At 30.4% G+C, this 23,436-nt stretch overlaps 1 long non-coding RNA gene across 1 annotated transcript; it reads left to right on the top strand.

Moving 5' to 3' along the window:
• LOC121174892 (uncharacterized) lies at positions 1-2,517 on the top strand. The gene is made up of 3 exons (XR_005891483.1): positions 1-1,760; positions 1,893-2,112; positions 2,256-2,517. It is a non-coding gene; the product is annotated as an uncharacterized lncRNA (long non-coding RNA).
• The last annotated feature ends 20,919 nt before the right edge of the window (positions 2,518-23,436 follow it).

Below are 23,436 nucleotides of genomic sequence, written 5' to 3' on the forward strand. Positions count from 1 at the left end.
GAAATGGCCTAATTGGCCTTACCATTGCCATGGCACTAAGTGATGTTGACTTGTTATTAACAATCTTTATGGTTCTGCAGGGGTGATCATACTAAGAATGTACCAAATAGTATTGTTGCAATGACATTTACCTCTTATCAATTCTGCATGTTAAAGTTTTGTTAATCATGCATCAAGAAAATTCTTTAATGTAGAATTATGAGTACTAAGAAAGAAAAAGCTTATTGGGACATTAAAGCAACTAAAGGCTTTATCATAACATGCTTGGAACAAGTGTACAAAGGAGAACGACTCAATACAAGTTTTACCAAGAATGAGTGGAATGGAATTGCATCAAGATTTAAGGAGTTGACTAGAAAAATTATGACAAACTAAAGTTTAAGAACAAGTTTGATAACCTCATAAGAGAATGACAAGTATGATATAAACTATTTGGTAAAGAAACTGGTTTTGGATGGGACAATGCCAAAAATATTGTTGATGTAAGTGATAAATGTGTTATGAGAAAATTTTGAATGTGCAGGAAAATCCTTTATATGAAAAATTCAGGATCAAAGGACTTCCATTTGCTCAAAAGTTGATTGAACTTTTTAAGGATGTAGTTGCTAATGGAGAGTTCCAATGGGTTCTCTTGTTTGGGATATTGCTTGCTGGTGTTGAGGTTGATTTGAAGATGGGTATCATTCAAGTCTTGAGGGTATTGGACTAGATTTAGAGGAAGGCTGAGGTGATAGTGAAGATGCAAGTGTTGGTGCAATAGATGCTTTTGAGGGAATTCATTTGAATGATTCACAAGGAACTATTAGCCAAGGAATTGGTAGCCAAAAGATTAGGGAAAAGAGAAAGAGAATCAATCACACGAAAAAGTTAAGCTAGAAGAAGGAAACTACCTCTTCAAGAATAGCTAAATGCAGCTAGTGTGATTGCAAAAGCATGTAAGTCACACAATAAAGGTTTGGCAAATGCATCTATTCAGGAAGTGATGAATGAGCTTAAGACACTACCTAAATTATAAAAGGATTTATTATTTCATACACAATGTTGCAACCGGATGATGTTAAAGCTATCAAGAGAAATGTTTATTGCCATGTGAGGTTTAGATAAGCAAAGGATGCATTGGCTTAGGGACACAATTAAAAACCCCTTACTATTCAAGGTTACTAACTAGATGTGTGTATTAGGGATGCAATTAAAAATCCGTAACTATTATGTACTAGTGCTTAGGTGTTTGCTTGTGGTGGTATGAGTCATGTTCTGTTGAACTCATTATGTTTTTTATTTGGCTTGTAAGGAACAATATTATGTTTGGTAATGAACTTATGTTTTATCATGTGTATCTTGATATATTATGTATTTTGTAATATTGTTTTTATATAGGTAAAAAATCAATGACGTGCTTGAATAATTAGAATCAAATATCGATGAAGATAATGAACTTATGGAGCAAGTATCTTATGTGGCTGTGTTTATTGGTGAATATGCAATAAAACATATATGTAAAGAGTCGTGTAGAACCAACAAACAGACATGCCATGCATGGGTGTAAGAAGTATTGTAAGGTCATCCTATTCATTGTTATGAGATGTTTCATATAGAAAAACATATTTTTTACAAGTTTTTGCTTTGAATTGGTTGATCATGGTTTAAAGCCCACTAATCTCATGTGAGTTGAAGAAATGGTTGCAATGTTTTGAAACATGGTTTCCCACGCGGAAGGAAATATGCACCTTTAAGAGAAGTTTCAACACTCTGGAGAAACTGTAAGTAGACATCTCCATAAGGCATTAATTGTTCTCCTTAAGATATTAGGCCACTAGATCCTTTGTTTTGTGATAGTCATGCCAAAATAGAAAATGATTCACGATATTGACCATTTTTTAAGAATGCCATAGGGACAATTGATGATTCACATGTTCCATGTGTGGTTACTCCTAGTGAGCAAGCTAGATTTATTGGAAGAAAGGGTATTCCAACACAAAATATAATGGCCACATGTGATTAAACATGCGCCTTACTTTTGTATTAACTGGATGAGAAGGTACTGTCCACGATGCTCGAATCTTCAATCATGCTCTCCATCTTCTAACATGAATTTTCTACATCCTCCTCAAGGTATTATTTTTTTTGTATCACTACAATTGAATTCTATTCTCATTTAAATTTTATTTATATAGATTTTTACCTTTCTCAGCAAGTAAATATTATTTGGTAGATGCTGACTATCCAACACTAATGGGATATGTTGGTCCTTACAGATGTTAATGCTACTATGTCATTGATTTTGTTATAGCATCAATATATCTGACAAAATCTGCACTCCATAGTCAGCATATACAAATCACACCCTTCCCCCTGGAAACAACATTTGGCTTCTACTCACTGTAATCAAATGGCACGTAATCTTCCTCCCTTGAGAATATTATCATGACCCATTTGCAATCACATTTCCCATACTAAATACCAACGTACACCTCCAGACCTCTTAGAGTTCCCCTTAGTCTGGTTACAAGACAGTGTTACCTCTATCTTTATTTATTTATATGACTTATTTATCCAATTTATAAGAATTAAAAAAATTGGAAGTTTAGTTCAAAAATTTTATAAGACTTATTTAACTAGTAAGTACTTTTCTCCATGGCATTTGACTACTTACTGCTCCCCCTTGCTTGTGTTGGTAATGTTCAGTTTGGAAAGATATGTGTTGTCCATAAGAATTTTTTTGTCGGATACATAAATACTTTGTTCCCTTCATCACCTAAAACTTCAGTGTTCTTTACCTATGTCTAAGAAGAAGTAAATAACTTTAGGCAAAATTGGAAATTTGGTCCCCCATTTTATCTCGAATTTTGGATTTTGTCTCCTAGTAAAATTATTCACGAATTTTGTCCTCGTATTTAATCAAATCACGCAATGTTGGTCCCCTAGCCCACAATGGACGATGACTGTTACAAAATAATGTTGATTGCCACGTGTCACGTTCTTATTGGATGATGACTATCACATGTTATGTTCTGATTGGTAAATGAAAACAACAATGCATTTCATTTTCCATGGGATTGACATCCAATCAGAACAAGACACGTGATAGTCATTATCCAATAAGAACGTGACACGTGGTAGTCAACATTATTTTGTAACAGTCAACGTCCATTGTGGACTGGGGGACCAACATTGCGTGATTTGATTAAATATGAGGACAAAATTCGTGAATAATTTTACCGGAGAACAAAATCTGAAATTAGAGACAAAATGGAAGACCAAAAATGCAATTTTGTCAAAACTTTATTGTTCTTTACCTATGTCGAAGAAGAAGGCATGACTGATAAGAATGGAAGAGGATGAAAGAAAGATTGAAGATAAAGAATTTTTATATAAAACATGGATGATATTAAAATTTATTGGAGAAAGAAAATTCTTATCCTTTAATATAGATAGTATACTAAACAAAAAAAGTGAAATTTCTCAATTATCTTTTGATATAAATTACAAAAATTATTCTAGGATTTTCTGAAATTACACATATATTTCCTACTTTTTTTTTTTATTCTTACACTATCCTTGATTAATTTTTAATGAATATACATTGATACCCCTAAATATATTTTACTATTTTGTTATCTATTTGAAAAAACATTATAAGGACTGTCCCAGAGGAGGTTATTGTAAATATTAAAAAAATAAGAAGTGTTTGTGTAATTTTACATATTCCAACAGTGGCTAGTGCAATTTATTCTATTTTTTAGTTATTTTCCCCTCAAAATAGGATATAACTTATTAGAATGAGACAAAATAAAACATGAAAGTCTATTTTATATTTGCTATATTATAAAAAAAATAAACTATAAGATTAAAAATATAATATAACTTAGTTTCATAGAAAAGATAAAAGCTGGAATTAGAGACAAAATGGAAGACCAAAATCTGAAATTAGAGACAAAATGGAAGACCAAAAATGCAATTTTGTCAAAACTTTATTGTTCTTTACCTATGTCGAAGAAGAAGGCATGACTGATAAGAATGGAAGAGGATGAAAGAAAGATTGAAGATAAAGAATTTTTATATAAAACATGGATGATATTAAAATTTATTGGAGAAAGAAAATTCTTATCCTTTAATATAGATAGTATACTAAACAAAAAAAGTGAAATTTCTCAATTATCTTTTGATATAAATTACAAAAATTATTCTAGGATTTTCTGAAATTACACATATATTTCCTACTTTTTTTTTTATTCTTACACTATCCTTGATTAATTTTTAATGAATATACATTGATACCCCTAAATATATTTTACTATTTTGTTATCTATTTGAAAAAACATTATAAGGGACTGTCCCAGAGGAGGTTATTGTAAATATTAAAAAAATAAGAAGTGTTTGTGTAATTTTACATATTCCAACAGTGGCTAGTGCAATTTATTCTATTTTTTTAGTTATTTTCCCCTCAAAATAGGATATAACTTATTAGAATGAGACAAAATAAAACATGAAAGTCTATTTTATATTTGCTATATTATAAAAAAAATAAACTATAAGATTAAAAATATAATATAACTTAGTTTCATAGAAAAGATAAAAGCTGGGAGAACAAGATTGTTTTTTTTTTTTTTATATTTATTTTGTTCCATTTTACGCACACATCAAAAACTATTTTTGGTGAAATATAATATAATATAAGGCAATATAAAATATAATTTTGAAATAAAATGCAATAGAAGATAATTTATTCATTTAAAATAATATAAAAATTTCAATTACTTTTTATAAATAACGTTGACTTAGTTATATATTTTTTACTCTTATTCTTGGTAAATCATCCATCCAATCATTGGTGACGTTGATTAAACTTTTAAAAAATAATTTTTTATATAAGTATTTTTTAAGAAATAAATAAGACTTATTTCTTAAAATAAATAAAAAAATATTTTTTAAGCAAAATCTATTTAAACAAACACACTGAAAAAAATAAAAATAAAAATTCTTATTTTATAAAAATAAATGTTTATTTTAATAAATAAGTTTAAATAAGCTTATGCATAATTTTACCTAAAAAAATACTTAATATAGATTGCCAAAAGTATGCTATTTTTTTTCAAACATTTTCACAATGAAAAAAATAATAAAATTTTATGATAAAACTAAAATAACAAAAAGTTGTTTCAATTTTTTTATGATATCATCACAGTTTTATGGAATAGAATTGATCCTGAGTATTTTTTTTTTTATCTGTATTCTGTGCATCATCTAAAGCTAAATACACAAGATGCCTCCATGGAACTTCGTAAAATACTGTAATAACAATATTTGATGTATTCAGAAAAAAAAAACATTCGATGCTATAAAAACAATAAAATGGAAAATACAAAATAGTGTGAAACAGTGAAGTGTATGGGGTGGGGTCCATGAGATAAGAATAGGACTTGACATAAAATATAGATACCTTGGTCAACGACATTAGACAGACTCACTAGGTCCACCGTTTCTCACCATGACCTCATCCCTGTCCCCTCCTTTTATTTTATTTGTTTATTGATATTTCCAATTCTCACCCTCCCACTGTCTTGTACATTTCTTTCGTCGTAGGTACATTTTTACAATAAAAAATTATGATATTTCCATAAAAATAATACCCTTCACATTATATAATCAGATTTTTTTTTATATATAAAAGTTAATTTATGAAAACTCATTCGAAAACAAGTATTACTAGCCCGCTTTAGCTTTTTCTTAACACAAATGGGCGAGAAAAATAGTAAAACAAACACATGGTACTCGAATCAAAGTGTTGTAATTTTAATATTTATTTTAAAAGATTTAATTATAATGAAGAAGACAAATTATGATATTTAAATTCAAGAATTTGAAATTTAAATCTTCTACAATTAAATAATCAATTGTATTTCTTATTAATGTCAATAAAAGTGAAAATCAAGAGGAGAAAAATGACAATTATAGGTTCATAATTGGTGAAAAAAAAGGTTGACTAATGATATTTGAACGTGATTTTAAAAGATGATGGACAAATTATTTTGTTCCTCCTCTTTGCTTTTATTAAGCTTTCTCCATCTTTATTCCTCAGTCAATTATTTTTTTTTTATAAGTTTTGTAACCTTAGATCTGTTAAGAGGTTCCTTTTGTATCTTGTGAGGTTTGCATAGAACACCACGGATAAATCTTTTAGGTTAGTGACTGCCATGCCTTAAGAAGTTCAACCACATTCGTGATTTTCGACTTCAGCAACAACAATCTAAAAGGTTTATATCATGGCTGAAGCAGCAAAACCTGTCAACAATGTCGACGCTTCCAACCCCACGCTACTGATTGCAACCTTTGCCAAGCCGCTGCCTGACGTCTCAAAAATTGAGGTGTTCATTGGCCAAAACTTCCGTCGTTGGCAAGAATGTGTTCATACCTTGCTGGACATGCATGGAGTTGTCTTCGCTCTTTCCACTCCCAAACCTGATGTCGTTGATGATGCTAGTCAACTTCAACAATGGATTCAAGCCAATAAGGTATGTTGTCACACTTTGTTAAGTGCCTTGTCTAATGATCTTTTCGATGTCTACTGCTTCTATAATGAATCCAAAGAGATATGAAACTCTTTCATACTCAAATACATTGTCGAGGACGTGGCTAGATAGAGATTCATCATCGCCAACTACTACCGTTGGACTATGAACGAGGAAAAAGACATCAAGATACAAATCACAAATACCACAAGCTGTTGGAAGATCTAAAGATTGAAAACATCTCTCTGCCTGACGAGTTCATTTCTGAACTCCTGATTGAGAAGCTGTCGGAGTCCTGGACAAATTATAAACAACAGTTAAAGCACTGACACAAATAGATGTCACTGTCAGACCTTATCACCCACATTATCATTGAAGATACAAATAGGAAGGAAAGTGTTGCAATAAGGACCAAAGCAATGTCTACCAAGGCAAACACGGTACAAGACAAACCATTTTATAAAAGGTATGCCAACAAAACTAATCACAATAACAAGAATAAGTACAAATATAATATCACACGTGCTGCTCCTTCTAATCCCATCCCATGTGCTTATGCTTCTAATCCTTCTTTCAAGAAAAAAGGAGCATATTTTGTTTGTGGGAAGCCAAGACATTTTGTTCCTCAGTGCAGGTACAAAGTTGCGAGAAATAACAATCATTCTAAGCCTAGGGCTAACCTGGTGGAAGGAGATGATATTATTGTTGTGATCATTTCTCAAGTGAATGTTGTCACCAATGTGAACAAATGGGTGGTAGACTTTGGGGCTACCAGGCATATTTGTGCTAATAAGAGTATGTTTACCTTCTATACTGTTGTGGGGGATGGAGAAGAACAAGTTTATCTTGGTGATTTGAGAACTACTCCGGTTCAAGGAAATGTGAAAGTTCTTCTCAAGCTCACATATGGGAAAACACTGGCTTTGAATGATGTGCTACATGTTCCCTTTATTAGAGTTAACCTTGTTTCTGTAGCATTGTTGGGAAATGTTGGGGTAAAGATATCCTTTGAGTCTGATAAGACAGTTATGACTAAGAATAATATATTTGTGGGGAAAGGTTATTGTGATCAGGGTCTCTTTGTACTCAATGTTTCTGAAGTGATTAATGAGAATGCATCTTCTTCTGCTTACTTGATTAATTCATATGATATATGGCCTGCTAGATTAGGACATGTTAATCCAACGTATGTTATGAAATTGCAACAACTAGATTTAATTAATATGCATGATAAACAAAGTAAGAAATGTGAAATATGTGTTGAATCAAAATTAACTAAGAAATCATGTCCTTTTGTACAATGTGAAATTGAACTGTTAGGCTTAATTCATTTTGATCTTGCTGATTTAAAACAAACTATGACAAGAAGAGGTAAAAGTTACTTTGTAACCTTTATAAATGATTACTCTAGATATACTAAAGTTTATCTAATTAGACACAAAGATGAAGCATTTGATATGTGCTTATCTTATAAAGCCGAAGTTGAAAATCAATTCAATAGAAAAATCAAGAGGCTAAGATATGATGGAGATAGTGAGACACTTTATTTAATGACTTTTGTGAAAATGAAGGTATAATTCATGAAATAACCCCATATTCACCTGAGTCAAATGGAGTAGCTGAAAGGAAAAATAGAACCCTTAAGGAAATGATGAATGCTTTACTTGTTAGTTCCTCTGCTCCTAACAACCTTTGGGGAGAAACCCTCTTGACTACTTGTTTTTTATAAAATAGAATTCCACATAAGAAAATATGTTTGAGCCGTTATGAGTTATGGAAAGGATATAAACCAAACCTCAAATATCTGAAAGTGTGGGGGTGCCTAGCCAAAGTGATGTTACAGAATCCAAAGAAAAGGAAAATAGGATCTAATACTTTTGATTGCCTATTTATTGGTTATGCTAAACATAGTGCTGTAGATTTCTAGTTCTTAAGAGTGATATGATTGAGTGCGACACCATCATGGAGACAAAGAATGCCAAATTCTTTGAGGATATTTTCCCTTTGATGTCTAGGGCTAGTTCCAGTACCATTTCTAGTCTTGAACAACTAGTTGAAACCTATAGTGAACCTATAAGTGAGGATTTGAGGAGAAGTAAAAGATATAGGATAGAGAAATCTTTTAGAGATGAATTTTATACATATCTTATTAAGGATGATACCTTAAGTTTTCAGAAGCTATTAGTTCTTCAGATGCAAACCTTTGGGAGCAGGCCATTAGTACTGAAATTGACTCTATTAAGAAGAATAATACATGGACTTTAGTAGATCCACCTGAGGGTGCAAATCCTATTGGTTGTAAATGGATCTTTAAAAGGAAGTAGAGCCCTGATGGATCTATAGATAAGTACAAGGCAAGGTTGGTTGCTAAAGGGTTTAATCAGAAATCTAACAGATTTTTTTGATACCTTTGCACCTATTACAAGGATTTCCTCCATTAGGATTTTGATAGCCTTAGCTGCAATTAATAAGTTAGTGATTCATCAGATGGATGTTAAGACAACTTTCTTGAATGGTGATTTAGAGGAAGAGATATATATGACTCAACCTGAGGGGTGTGTAGTGGATGGTCAAGAGAACAAAGTGTGCAAACTTTTGAAATCCCTATATGGTTTAAAACAAGCACCTAAACAATGACATGAAAAATTTAATGAGACTTTACTTGTTGATGGTTTTTCTAGGAGTGATGTTGATAGATGCGTGTATGCAAAGTCTGTGAATAATGATCATGTTATTATATGCTTGTATGTTGATGACATGTTTATTTTTGGTACATGCAGTGATATAGTTTTTAAAATCAAATCTTTTTTAGCATATAAATTTGATGTGAAAGACATGGGTGAAGCAAGTGTTATTTTGGGAGTTAAAATAATAAGGAAGGGAGATAGTATATTACTATCCCAAGAGCATTATGTTGAGAAACTTCTTAAGAAGTATAAATATTATGACTTTAAGTCAATAAGTACCCCTTATGATGCTAACTCTCAATTAAAGAAAAATAGAGGAAAACCAGTTGGTCAAACTCAATATGCGCAAATGATTGGGAACTTACTGCATTTGATGAACTTTTCTAGACCTGATATTGCATATGCAGCTGGAAGATTGAGTAGATATATCCATAATCCTAACCAGGACCATTGGGATGCACTTGCTAGACTCATGAGATATCTGAGAGGTACCATGGATTATGGTATTAAATATAGTGGATTTCCTGTAATACTTGAAGGGTATAGCGATGCTAACTGGATCTCTGATTCAGATGAGATAGAATCCACTAGTGGTTATGTGTTTACTCTTGGTGGTGGTGCGATAGCTTGGAGATTAGCCATAATAAGTATTATTGCTAGATCAACAATGGAGTCAGAGCTTGTTGCTCTAGAAATGGTTGATAGTGAGGATGAGTGGTTGAAAAAATTCTTAGCTAACATTCCTTTGGGAATGAAACTGACCCATCAATATCTATGCATTGTGATTTCTAGTCAGCGATAGCTGTGGCTAAGAATAAAACATTCAATGGGAAAAATAGACATATACAACTGAACATAATGTGGTTAAGCAGTTGCTAAAAGATGAACAATTTCCATAGATCATGTGAAGTTTGAAGGAAACTTAGCAGATTCTTTGACAAAACCCTTAGGGAGGAATATGATATTAGAAACATTAAGGGAAATGAGACTTAAGCCACTTGAAAACAATCAAGTGATGATAACCCAACCTTTGTGATTATTGTAACATCTCATTTTTCGTAAGCTAATTTAAAAAAAGAATTGTTATTTATAAATAAATAGAGTTTTAGAAAAATGATGAGATTTTATAAATAAATAAATAAAGAGATATAATTATTAATTAAAATAATGATTTGAGAAAAAATAAAAAGGGTATTTTATTTATTTGTTTGATAGAAAATAAAATAGAGTTTGTTTTTATAAAATAATAAATAAATAGATTAAACCTAACTATAAATAGCGTTAGGTCAGTTTTCACACTCATGGTGCCTCTTCTTTCTCTCATTTTCATTTTTTCCCTTTTCCTCTCAAAATCATTTCTTTTTCCCGCAGCCCACCAAACCTGTCTCAGAAAAACAACGATCTCGGACTCATTCACCGTTGGATCGTTGTAAAATTTGAGCACCAAGTTCAAAACCTAATTATGAAAATTTTCACCGTTGGGAATTGCAAAAACATGTCATAGATAAGAGAAATACCCTTTGCACCGTAGCTTTCTCTTTTCCCGCAGAAACCCAAAATGGTTTCAGTAAAACTACAATACCAGTTTTGTTAACCGTTGGATTTTCATGAAATTTTGATATGTGGTTCGCGATTCAATTAAGCACACCTTCATCATTGGGATTTGCAAGATAATATTCATGTAGATAGAAAAAGGAATCGCATGAAGACAGTACATATGGAGGCTTCAATCCCTTCTCTGTCTCGCTGATGTTTGGGAACTCTATCGGAGCAGTCGGAGGAAAAACTGGAGAAATCTCAGGAAACCACTAGAGATGCCATTATCGCTGTCGGAAGATACGTGAGTCTGTGAGTCCGCTTAGAGGTAAGGGATGAGTTATTCACAATTGGGGGTTAGTGAGAACATGTGTAGAGATCCTTAGAGGATTAAATTGAGGTTTTATTTTGGGATGTTTATTAAATTGCAATTTTTCCTTTTTGATTATAAATAAAATATTGATGTTCTGATTATAATTGCTTTATAAATTGTGCTCTTGATATTTGTATATTTTGACCTATGATTTTGATATAATTGTGTAATATTATTTGAGGGGTTTTAGTCCCCAGGTTATGATAGTCTTTTGTATAAATTGCTATATTGAGGATATGAAATGATGATTCAAATTGTGAGTATGTGGTGAATTGAACATGTGATGAATGACGGAATACATGTATATTGAGATGTGTATTGTGTTGTGAGCTATGAACTGTGCAATCACACAATTGTAAGACCCTTTAAGAATGACGAATATTATGATGAGATCCACTGTGGGAACCCGACGAGTTAAAATGATTTTTAAAATAATTGAGTAGTTGTGTGTATTGCATAATTCATAGGTAAAGTGAACATGATTCATGAGGTGTGATAACATGTTATTTTGAGAATATACCATTGTAATTGAGATCGAGTGTATATGATAAACTGAGTATGCACATGATTGAGATGTTGTGTGCATTGAGTTATAAACTATGGATTGTACAATCACACGACTATAAGACCTTTTAAGGGCGACATGTTAATGCTAAGTCCCTTTAAGGGCGAAGAGTTAATGCTAAGACCCTTTAAGGGCAACAAGTTAATGCTAAAACCCTTTAAGGACGACGAGTTAATGCTTAGACCCTTAAAGGGCGACGAGTTAAAAATATTTGAGAACAATTGATGAGTCGTGTGTTTTGTACAGTTCATAGATAGAGTCTGTGTGCTAAAATGTTTTTTGGGTTGGACCTGAATCAGGAGGGAGAGGCCCTGACGGACTCTTCGGAGTGTAGGCCTTGGGGATCACCCAGTTTGAGTGCTCCTTTAAGCCTATGTTGATCCCATATGGTTCGAGCATTCTCGCAAAACATTGTGACCCTGACTGGTCTCCCTATGATATTACCTAGTGAAAGTGACTTGGCTTGCTAGTGTGTGGTTTGTCTTGTCATGTACTCCTAGGCGCCCGACGAGGTTTTTCACTGACATGGTACCACATTGCATATAGGATTGAGTCTTAGTGTATCTGCTGCATAACGCTTGTGTATTGTTCTATATTGACTGATTTGATGATATTGTGTTTTGACTATTGAGTACGCGAATGTTGTGAAAATGAATGAGACGAGTGGTGAAATAACGTGAGTTATGCTCAAGTAAATTGTATTTTGTTATATAATATTTATACCTATATGTTGTCTTATTTTTCTCTGTTAGTTAGGAATGTGATAACTCACTCCCTTTGTTGTTTGTGTTTGGATCCTATGATGATCTTAAACTTTGTGTTCGGGGGAGCAGATGACTAGGTGAATTGCTTTAAGGAACCTTGTTCTGAAGGGCATCGGGACACAATGCTCTGATAGGATGTGACATTAGGGCATAAGTTGCTATATTAATTGTATGAGGTCTTGGACAACCTTGTTTTGAGCCGAAATAATTTATTAATTATTTGAACAAGTTTTATTTTGATGTTAGAATGGTGAATGTGAGTCTTCTACCCTCTTGAAAGGCTTGTATTTAAATGTGTTTTAAAAACTTTTAATTAAGTTTGACTTCTTATTTCTTTTATTATTAGTACATATATGTATGGGGTAGAGGGTGTCACAATTAGAGATCCCATGAAGAAGGTTCATATGGGTAAAAATAGTTCTACTAACACTCAAATTGATATATTTGATTTTAGTCCCTTCCTATGTTGTGAGAAAGTGTTAAAGTTGCATTAATGAGAGGATAAACTTTATAGTAAACTTTACATGTTTGAGAAATCTTTACATCTTATAAATTTTTTAATGATATTCATACCCCTTATGGGTGATGTATGATTTGCAACATGCACTTGATGAAATTACCTATATGAGTGTCAAGTGGGACCACTTGCATGAGATCTTAGCAATATCTTTAGAGCACTCATGAATACCGAGCACGCGCATGGCCTAGTAGCACAACACAATGATAACAACAAAGACTGTGGGGGTGTCTTGTGATTGGTAGACCATTGTCACACGCCAAGTGTTTTTGGTTCATATAGCTTGCTACACCAACTACACTGTGTGTTAAGTCCCATCAGCCTAGGTCTAGTTCATATAGTTTGCTATACCAGGTCCAATGCATTACACCTCATGTTGACCCAAGAATTTTCTTTTATTTATTAAATGTAATTTATTCTTTTGAAATATGTTGGGGATTGTTGTAATTTTAATATTTATTTCAAAAGAATTTTTTTAAAAGATTTAATTAAATGGACAAGGAAAGTTATAACATTTAAATTCAAGAATTTGAAATTCAAATCTCCTACAATTAAGCAATTAGTTACATTTCCTATTAATGCCAATAAAAGTTGGAATCAAGAAGGGGACAATGGCAATTATAGACTCATAATTGGTGGGAAAAAAAGGTTGGCTGATGGTATTTGAACATGATTGTAAAAGGTGATGGGCCAATTGTTTTGTTCCTTCTCTTTACTTTTATTAAGCTTTCTCCCTCTTTACTCCTAGGTCAATTATTTTTCTTTGCGAATTCTATAACCTAAGCTCTGCTAAGACATTCCTATTGTATCCTAGAATTGAGGTTTATGTGGGACACCGCGGATAAACATTTTAAGTCAGTAACTGCCATGCCTCAGGAAGTTCAATCGCGTTCGTAATTTTCGACTTCAGCAACAACAATCTAAAAGGTTTCATTTCCAAGGAAGTGGAATTGATGTTGATAAACCTTTTAAATGTTTTGGATTGTAAATTAGTATTTTATTTTAGATTGTAAAGTATGTTTACAACGAAAAAAAATTCAAGAATTTCTAAAACTAACAAAGTATAAGAAAATGTGTCAAAAAGTAAAAAAAAAAAAGGTGACAAAGTAAAATAACGTAGAAGTTGTACTTCAAACAAATTAAGAAAGTTCGTACACAAAACATGACTTTTATAAAATAAAAAAAATGTTAAAATCAGAGTCATGTTTTAAAACATGATTTGTCCATACTCCCTTAATATTTTTAAAAAATACCCATTTTTGTATTTTTTTTAAATTACCCACTAACAGTACAAAAAAAGTCATTTTTAAACCATATATATGAGAAATAATTGCAATTGATATGTGAAATAAATATATATTACTTTTTAGATATTTAACTTATGAATTATATGTATAATTTTTTGTGCACAAAATACCAATGTAATAAAACCATGGGATTGATACGGTGTAAAGTTTTGTTGCATTCATATGTGAATGAATAGTCTATTTAGTGGGATAATTCCATTTGATTTTCTTCATGTGTAAAATATCATTAGATTAACAACAGTCATACATTATAAGTGAGATTAATTTTTCATTCAATGAATTGAGAGATACTCTGTACTCACTTGAAAAATAAAACAGTGTAAGAAATACACTCGTTTATGTTATAAACTATATCCAACGAATCCAAGAACAAGATACTCACTCCAAGTGATAAGGAGATAAATTAATTTGTTTAGCATTACTAAAGGTAACACATCGTAAATTATTTACATGGTCGGAAAACGAAAAAATGTTTGCATAAAATAATCATTCACTGTATAAATAATGTAAAATATTTTTTTAATAGGCCACAATTATTATTTAGATACTTGAATCGAGTAACTATGTTATAAATGACGTTTTTTTTAAGTCAAGACTACGTAAGAATAATCTTATATTAAATGACCATAAAATGTTAACAATTTGATAATCCTTCCTCACCTTGGTAATGCCAACAAGATCAATTTATAAGCACCTCAAAACAACAAAACCAATAGAAAGATGGTGGCCGGTTTCCATTTCAAATTTAAAAGTAGTGATTACTATTGGAATTTGAAAGTCTTGAAAGCAACATCATTTTCTTAAAATAAAAAAAGTTGTATTGTGTTAACTATATTATTTATAAAAATAAAAAGCACTTCCCCAAACTAAAAATAATATTTGAAAAGCTCTGATAAATTGAACATGTGAACGTGCAAGGAATTGGTGACTGCTTTGGTCCCTGGTGTGTCTCATCAGCTGAGAAAAAGTGAAGAGTATATAGAGTATATGCACCTTGGTTCTTTAATTCTTAACTCTTAACTATAACATTCACATGGTTGACTTAGCTCCCCTATGTCAAGTTACGTGTCGTCAAGGATTGGGGCTACAAACTGATAATTATCTGCCATTGGTTTTGCTCCAAGCCTCGGAGATATTCTTTTAATTAAGAGTCATATTCATATTATTGACACGACTTTAATTTCATAAAGATACAAACGAAGATTTGTTTAGCTAGTTCTGCCTCAACCCCATTTGCGCCTCTCCATAAAGTGACTTTGAATCTGTGGTCGAAGGGAGTTTACTTGACAATTTATACAAATGACTATTAGGGTACTAGTATGAATAAGTGTTATTATTTCACTACTAATTTATACTAAAATCAATATTTTGCCCCCAAACCAACATGACGTTCCAAAGTAGAAAAGATGTGATTACCCCCAAAAATAAAGTAGACAAGATGAATCATGTTGTATGACATAGCTTTGAAAATAGACTTACAATGCACCAGATCCAATGACAACCATTAAAGAAAGAAAGAAAAAAATACTAGTATTGAAAATTGAAACTAATATTCCTTCCATATTATTTTTAAGGTATGTTTAAACTTTTATCCTTATATTTTAAGTTTTAGTTCATATAAAAAAAACTGTAAGTTTTAGTTTCTACACATATATAAAAGATACTTTTGATCTTCGATCCTAAGACCATACAGATTTTTTTTACAGCGTAAAATGGCTTCAAATATTTTTTTATGAGTGTTGATACAGGTACCGCTCTGTAGTAAAATCCACCCAATAACCACCTACCTATGTAGTATTTTTTAATCAATCAATTTCTTTTTTAAAAATTTAAAAAACATCATTTGTTGTTTTTTAAAAACATTAGAAAACATAAAATAGAGGAACAAGGTGGAAAATTCGTTAGGTTTTGAATTTGAAAAAGGAAGACCTTCTTTCTCCCCTAGTATCATTTTTTCCCAAGTCATTATCAACATTCTCCCAAATCATCATTGTCTTTCTTGAAAATCGTTGGAGGAGGTTTTCATCACCATCACATTTCCTCGATGGCATAGCAGGTAGTGATTACCTCTCCGACATGCCTGTTCATAATGAAGTTCGTCTCACTCGCACACTCACATTGATACGTTTCTCTTTATCACAGGAGTTGCAGTTCTTATACGTTTATGTCTATCACTGATTGAGGTTTATCTCTCTCAGGTTAGGTTTGTCTATCTCTCATATGTGCATTTCTTCTCTAATTTGATATAGGATTTCTCATATGAATTTGTGTTTTGATTTTATATAAGAACCTTAACAATTATGGTTTGTTCCTTTTGATTCTCATGGGATTTGTTCTTTCAGATGGGATTAAGTCACATATCAAATAAAACTATTAACCAATTAGTAAACAAAGTTAACCATTTTCACTACCAATATTAACTAGCTAACAATAATATTGTATTAAGTAAGAGAAAGAGAGAGAGAGAGAGAGGGACAAATATTTAAGAGAGAGAGAGAGATGGCGTACTAGCCTTGAGGGATTGCTTGAAACCTAGATAGAACAACATTTTGTACCTCCTTTATTCTTTGTTTTGCCTTTGACCATGTATGTAGTATACTAACACTTTTCCTTCTGATTTCTTGTACTAGGTGTTGGGGATAAATATGTATGTCTAAGATCCAATCCATCATGTTATCAATTTTAGTAAAGAATTGTTCTTTATTTTATTGTCATAATTATTGTTTTATTAAATTGTTTATTTGACAAGTCCTTGATTAAAATTAGATGTTTGTTATCATGATAGAAATTATGATAATGAGAAACAAGTCCTTTATAATTTTAATCTAAATTATTCTTGATCGTAAGATTATTGTGAGTAGGACATTGATAATCCGAATACATCAATATATATGTAATGATCTTTATTGGATAAAAATGAATAGATCTCATTAATTAAATTACAATATATAGATTATGTATATGTGAATGTCATAATTGAACTGATTTAATTGAGAATTCTTATTTGTTAATATTACCTTGATATGTCAATAGGAAGTTCTCAAGAAGAAATATAATAGTTTCCTTTGACCTGAGATGATCATAGTAATTAATAAGTTATTTGTTATATTTTAATTTCGGACACCTAATGTCTTAGGACACTAGTTGAATGAATATTGGATATAATTAAATACTTGTAGAATTAATGATTAATCAAGAAGGATTTCATCAATTCTAGGTAATGAGTTTGAGCTCTATGATAAAATTAAGACCTTGGTGAGGACAATTGAATGAAAGAAGAAAAGAATTTCTTAAGTCATTCATTGATTAAATGTATTAGCTTATTAGAGTTTGACAATAATGCTATCTGGATGTTAAGGAGTGTTGTTAGACACCTACCTTGATTAGTAAATTAATTATAATTAATTTACTACCGATTTAGTATTGAACCTCCGGGATCACACATAAACTAGTGTTTCAATCTTTGCAAAAGAAAATAATTTATTTGATAATTAAATTAGAGAATTTAATTTAATCAAACAAATATTTTAGTGGAATATTATTATATTTTTTGCTAGCACCAAGAATATAATTAATATAAAAAGAGGTGTATTATTTTATAAATGTGGAAGTTGTCAATAAAAATAAGAATAATATTTTATTATTACATATCAAGATTAAATCATGCGATTAATTATGGTAATTATGATTAATTGTGAATTTTCTTTGTCTTATATTAGGAAACTTCTTAGAATAAAAGATATGAGGTAATTTTATTTTTACAAAGATAAAGAGATATGAAATTATTTTAAATAAAATCTTTCCTTTTTTTCTTTGAAAAAAGACTCAAATTCATATCTCTTTAACATTATAAATAGAAGCATTTGCCTGAGGTAAAATGCACCCGACATAAACTAAAAAAGTTTAATCTAGTTTTAGACCTGAAAAGTAAAAAGAAGATTTGTTCTTTAAAGTTTCCCTCAATAAATAGATGAGAGATTGGTCTCGGTGTATCAGAGTTTTCACACTATTAAAGAAAAATTTTATTGTTTCAAGAACGCACATTTGGGTACACAAATCTATTTCTATTTCTCTCTGTTTATTATTAGTATATTTTTTTATATAAAATAGATCATAATTTCTCATTATAAGTGTTGGGACCACTTTTATGTAGCGATCACTAGTCATTTGTAAAAAAATATCAATGCATAAGTTGATGCTTCTTTTTGCTTGTAGTTATATTGTTTTCATTTCATGAAGGCTTGAGGTTTGATATGTTTGTTCCTAGGCACTCAATTTAGTTTTTTTTTTTTTGTAGAACTTTATTTCATTTTCGTAGAACACTTTAGCTTTCTTAATATGTTTGGAATTACATTAATATATTGACATTTGATTTATTAAATTTATTTTTTAAATTGAAATTAAAATTTTAAAATTTAAAGTGAAAATTATTTAATGATGTCATAATGTTTTAAATTTTTTTAAAAAAATTTAAATTTATTGAATGGTGTATTCTTGAAACTTAAAATTTAAATTAAGAAAAATAAAAAGAGATAAAAAAGTAAAGTTCCTAAAATCAAACTTTTATAAATGTGCCAAAAGGAGAATCTCTACATTATAAGGCATTTTTTTCTTAATAATAATTAAAAATGTAAAAGTAGATCATTTATGTTCAATTGATTGTTATCGGATGAGAACTATATGCATTTCCTAAATTTTATATTTAAATGCAGGGAATTGCTATATTGAAAGAGGCAGAATGATATGTTGCAAAATTTGATTTCTATGGACAGCTAATGAAGGTCAAGCACAACAGGTTTATTCCTAATTAAATTTTTGCTTTCTTGAGTGGTTAAAACGTCTCTATGTTATGGAGTTGTTACAAAATTTGTATCTTGTGTTTATTAGAATGTTTTTCTCTAGTTTTTTTTTTTGCTGAATTATACTTTGTTGTAATTTATCATAATATATAATTATATATAATTACTTCCCGAACTACATTTTCTTAAAGAGTTCAATAATTATCGTTAAATTTTCAGGTTTTTAATCATATTTTTCTACAAGTAAATGATAGGTTTTTATATAAAACAAACATTATGTAAAGTTTAGTTTTGCATGACATAAAAAATTCAGTTTCAAATTTTAGTGGTTAGTTGTTTGTTTTGAAATGGTTAAATTCTTATAAGAATGGGTTAATTATGTTATTTTCATAATTTTTTCATTATTAACTTAGTGTAAATATGTGGTCAATCATCAATTTAGTGTGGCTGATCACATTTTTTTTTCAAAGATAAAATTTATTAAATGTTGTTAAATTTTTTAGTTCTTGAAGCATGATTGTTCTATAACTAAATGATTTTTATATATATATAGAAAACATTCACCAAATAAAATTCGGTTTCAAAACTTAGTTCCAAATTTCATTGGTTAACGGATTATTGTGAAACGGTTAAATCCTTGTATAAATCGGTTAGGTGTTATTTTCAAAAATTTATCTCATGGTTAACTTGGTGTAAATATGTTGTCAATAATTAGTTTAGTGTGGTTAACCAAATGTTTTTGAAAGACTAAATTTATTAAATGTTGTTAAATTTTCATGTTTTTAAGGATAATTTTTTTGGCATGTTATCTAAGGAAATAATTCCACATGTATTAAGAAAATCACGTAAGCTGGAACAACTGATGAGTTATACATAAAGTTAAGGTTACATTAACATCTTAAGTGGTTATATTCTATTGGATTTCATTATACATTCATTGATGATCCTAACTAAATTTGTTAAGTATATAATACACATGTTAACTATAACTATTGTTTTAATTTTAGGCATATCATATAATAAAATTTTATATTCGTGCTATGAATTAAGGTGGTTAAGTCTATCATAATAATAGATAACCTTTTATCATTTTTGGTTAACTCTAACCCTTCTAATATTATTATTCAAAATTCTCATGTGAACAAGATTGTCTTTGGCTCATGCCTAAGAGACTATACTTGTGTGACCAAAATTTGTGTTATGTTATTTGAGTAAATAATTTTATCTATACTAAGGGAATCACACAAATTGTATTTATTGGTTAATTATTCGTAACATTAAGGTTACATTAGTAACTAAGTGGTTACATTTGATTAAATTTCATTATACATCCAAACTTTCATTAAAAATTAAAAACTACAAAAAATAATAATAACAAATGATTTGATAAGTGTATGATGCACATGTTAACTTTTACTATTGTTTTAAATTTAGACACACCATATAATAAAAATTTGTATTCATGCTATGAATAAGGTAGTTGAATCTATCATATATGTTAGTTAACCTCTTATCATTTGTGTTTAACTCTAACTCTTCTAATAATATTACTCAAAAGTTGCATGAGAATAGGATTTTCTTTGACTCGTGCCTAAAAGATTGAACATGTATGAACTAAGCTTGTGTCATGTCATCTAAGAAAATAATTCTACTTGTTACAAGGAAATCATGCAAAAGTTAAGGTTACATTAGTAACTTAAATGGTTACATTTGATAGGATTTCATTTCACATCTAAACTTTCATTAGAAACTATAAAAAATGATTATATTAAATTATTTAATAAGTGTATAGTGCACATGTTAACTCTTATTATTGTTTTAAATTTAGGCATACCATATGATAAAAAATTGTACTCATATTATAAATAAGGTGGTTAAATCTATCATAAATGTTGGTTAACCTTTTATCATTTGCGGTTAACTCTAACCTTATGATATTATTATTCAAAAATCACATGTTAACAAGATTTTCTTTGTCTCATGCTTGAAAGGCTAAACTTTTATGAGTAAAGCGTGTGTCATGTTTTTTGAGGGAATAATTCTACATGTACTAAGAGAATCACACAAGTTACATTTACTAGTTAATTATGCCCAAAGCTAAGGTTACGTTAATAACTTAATAGTTACATTCGATTGGATTTCATTTTACATCCAAGTTTTATTAGAAACTACCAAAAATGACGATCCTAAATGATTTTATAAGTTTATAATACACATGATAACTTTTACTTTTGTTTTAAATTTAGGCTAACCATATAAAGGAAATTTATATTCATGCTATGAATAAGGTGGTTAAGTCAATAATAAATTATTATTAACTTTGTTCATTAGTGGTTATATTTAGTCTTTTTTATCCTATTCCTCAAATGTCAGATGAGAAGAATGATTTTTTGTCCTAAGCCTTACAGATTGGACTTTTGTCTACAGATTGGACTCGTTTGACAAAAGTGTGTCAACATGTACATCACCAAAATACAATATCAATAATTGTACTAATGTTTATAGGTTTTTCTCCAAATAGTGATTTTGTGAATAAGATAATGTTGTGCTCTGCAAACATTGAGAATTCAAATAGCTTATACATTGAAAGAAACTAAGTTGTTTCTTGTTTTTAGTATGAGAAAGGAATAACTCCATACAAGCAAGCAATGCTACTCTAAGCTTTCTCATTTTCAAGAGCAAGTTAAGCACGAGTAAACACATTCAACTTTCTCTATGTATCTTTTGTCTGTAAAATTTTCCTAGTTAGCTTGTAACATTAAAGAAAGCAAATTTGAGAAATACAACACACAAAGATTTTCAAAGTGACAAAGATAAGAACCTCAACTGATGATCACTATAAGCAAAAAATGACAAAGATTTTCAAAACAACTCAGTAAGAGTTTGACACCTAACATATTTGCTAGCCTAATCATATTACCTTTGATAGCTACATTTCAATTTGATGCATTGAATATCCCAAAATCACCATCTCTAAAAATGGTTAAAAAGAAACTACTTATTTACACTACAAAAAAACACACCAAGTGCAAAGTGGATTTCTGGATGTTATAATCAGCAAAGGCCTTCCATCTTCAAGAACATCCTTGCAAACATAAGCCTTTGTTGTCAAGTGGGATACTCTCCTTGTACTTGTAGACATGCAAGAAAAAACTAAACAAAAAAAAAAAGAAGCAGAATCAAGGATAAAAGATATGTTTGTGTTTGTCTTCTAGACCTACAACAAGATAATTCACATCATATAAGTCAAGTGAGAAAAATGGAATAACATAAAACTTCACAAGAAGAAAACATTCATATGTAAAATCATAAACATATTAGAGAGGAAATAATCCAAAGTCCATCATGCACTACAAATCAGTTCCACCTCATCATCTCTGGCAATAATCCTCAAAACAATCTCATCTAAAAGTTAAATTTATACAATCATCCTAATTTAAAAGAAAAAAAAGAGAGTAAACAAAAACAAAACAACACATCAAACGACTAGTAAATCAAAAGGTACTAGTCCCAACAAGGACAAAGTTCTAATGTAACTTTAGAAAAAAAAAATGCATATGCATTATAATTGGAGGTGAAACAGAATTTTATATCTAATGCAGAGGAAAACCCCAATTATACATTTTAAAATCAATTAGTTTATATACTTGATGTTTTTACACATTTTCCAAACTAATTTTTGACTTCTTGACACTTTCATACTCCAAAGATGTCCCTAAACCCATATGCACCATAATTCCTTCCTAATTAACAACCAAGCTAACTCCCACATTTGAGGTTATAATTTCCTCTTTATATGAACTACCTATCATATAACTAAAGGATAACCCAAGTTGTATGTTACAAAAAGCTTAAATCCTCCCATAAAGTAAATCACAACTTGTACCCACCAAAGTGAACAATCCCAAATCTGCATAAATAGTTGAATTTCTTCAATTGTCCCCATAACAAACAATACCAAAAGTCATGATACCAAAAGTCATGAGTGATCCCCCTTCAACACTCTCATGCTTCACACATCGTCACCTAGAAAAAAACTAATAAACAATTAAATATCTCAAACTTTACAAGGGAAAGTGTTCAAGGTTAGACCAATGATATTTTCATATAAAAGAATAATAATACCTTCAGGTGAAGAGATTAACATAACTGCAACAACAACTCAAGCTGAACCACCTTTAGAAGTGGTGCATCAAAGCTTCACAACAGAAGCAATTGGGAACAACTTTCACAACAAATGCGTGGGAGCAACATCGGAAGGGGGTCGTATTGCGCAAGAGGGGTTTGTTGGTGCAAAGGTCGGGTTGGAGGAACAAAGGGAGAAAGGTGACCGTGCAAAGTTGAAGGGAGTTCCAATTTAGGTCTTTTTTTAACTACAA

This window comes from Glycine max, chromosome 5, assembly GCF_000004515.6.
Source record: "Glycine max cultivar Williams 82 chromosome 5, Glycine_max_v4.0, whole genome shotgun sequence".
NCBI lineage: Eukaryota > Viridiplantae > Streptophyta > Magnoliopsida > Fabales > Fabaceae > Glycine > Glycine max.